Genomic DNA, 1,965 nt, shown 5'->3' with positions numbered 1-1,965 from the left:
ATGCTTTTCACTTAAGACTATTTCTCTCACTTTCAGTTCTTCTTTGGTGTGTATCATATTTTACTCAGTGACTTACAGACTTACTGAAGATATCTATTCATTTATTCTTTTAATCTTCTTTGACTAGAATAATCACTCTGCTTGATCATGATCACTCTAGAATAATTTATTTACAGTATCTGTATTTGTATCAAATATATATAATAAATGTACATAATTAGCATGTCAATTAAAAATTATAAGCCATAGACATGGGATAAAGCTCAGGTATGTTTTCCTATCATGTGTAAAGCTTTAGGTTTGAGGCTCAGCACTGCATATGCAGGGAATTGTGTCTCATGTCCATAATCCAGCACTTAGGAACTGGAGGCAAGAGGATCAAAAGTTTTAAGGTGAGTTAAGATCAACAAAAGATTGACTCAAAATTTAGAAATTAAGAAAAAAAAAGAGGAAGAAAGAAAATAATTAAGTTCATTCAAGTCACAATAATTTATAATTATTAAAGACCACAGCCACATAAATGACTGCAGAAACTAATTGCAAAAGAATCATTTACCTGTGGTTCTTTGCACATCGCCACATAGGCTCTGTGTGCAATGCATGGCTACTGTTAACAAGCATCTGTAGGAGACCCTTTGCTCTTCCTAGATCATGAGATCACGAGTGTTAGAAAGAACTACTTCAAGGCCGTTTCTTACTCACTTTCCTAAATGTCAAGGCAGTGGTCAGAAAGAGCCCCATCACCTCCTGTGTTTCCCTTCAGACTTTTCAAGGAGCAGCTGCTGGTAAAGATACTGAGATGTAGCTCGTCAATGACTCCTTAGCAACAGAGTATCCAGCTAGCCTGGTAGCAAGCTTTGGCTTCAGTATCACCTTGTGGGAAGGACACTAGGACTGACACCTTTGGCTGCTGTAGCTTTGGCTATAGGGCAAAATAATGTATGTGCGGGATCTCAGACCTGGCAGCTCATTATCTTTCATGGGCTCATCCATCAGCCTTGTCGTTCCTTAGAAAATTCTAGGCAGGAAGCTTTGGCTTAGTTTCATCCTACACTTTTTTCATTTTCTTGTTGCCCTGCGCACAGCCTGCAGTATAGATAGTCAGTATCCAATATACAAAGTCCACAAAAAATATAAAATATTTACATTCACAGTTTAGAAACACAGATGCTATAGAATAATTTTGAATGACAACCCAGAAAGCCCTCCCACTGTCTATCCTTCAAAATGATGATAGATTCTCAAACCTGGCTGAAGCTAGACATGGTGTTACAGGTCTATGAGCTTGAAGGTCTGAGGGATAAACCAGGAAGACCACAAGGTGACAATCAGCTTGGGGTACATGGCGAGACTTTACCCATCCCCCCAAAATAAATCAGGTCAGGATTCAAGGCTCAAACCTCAGTGAAAAGGGGGTGGGCAAGATATTATGGGGTTGTTGGGGGTGTGCTCTGTGCACAAAATATACTTGTATAAAATTTTCTTTATGCAACACAATGCATATTTGTTGCAATATCCTGTTCAACCCAAATAAACCAATTCAATGAAAATACAACTCAGTAATTAGGAACACAAGCTTCACATTTATATTGGGCAGATTTACCTCTATACTCTCTATTCCCCTCCTAGAAGATCCCTTATAAGTTGCCGTTTTTCCAGGTCTCCTGTTCCAGTTCCTTTCTATCCCTCTCCTCCCTTGACTCCTCTTTTTCCTCCCTGTGTTTCTCCCTGTGTTCCTCCATTTTACTCCCTGACTCCTCCTCTTCCATTTCTTTTCCTTTTTCCCACCTCCTCTCTCTGTCCAATCGTGTACTGACTTAACATAAATCTACACTATTTACAAAGAATATACAAACTGAAAATTAATAACACAACATTAAAACAGTCAGAACTCCTAAAAGAGAAAGACCAACCGAAGGTTCTTTTTGGGGGAAGAGGGGGTAGAAGGTTGGAGGGAGAAAATTC

Source organism: Micromys minutus (assembly GCF_963924665.1).
Source record: "Micromys minutus genome assembly, chromosome: 1".
NCBI lineage: Eukaryota > Metazoa > Chordata > Mammalia > Rodentia > Muridae > Micromys > Micromys minutus.
The sequence above is the reverse complement of the archived record's forward strand: the minus strand, read 5'-3'. Positions refer to the sequence as shown.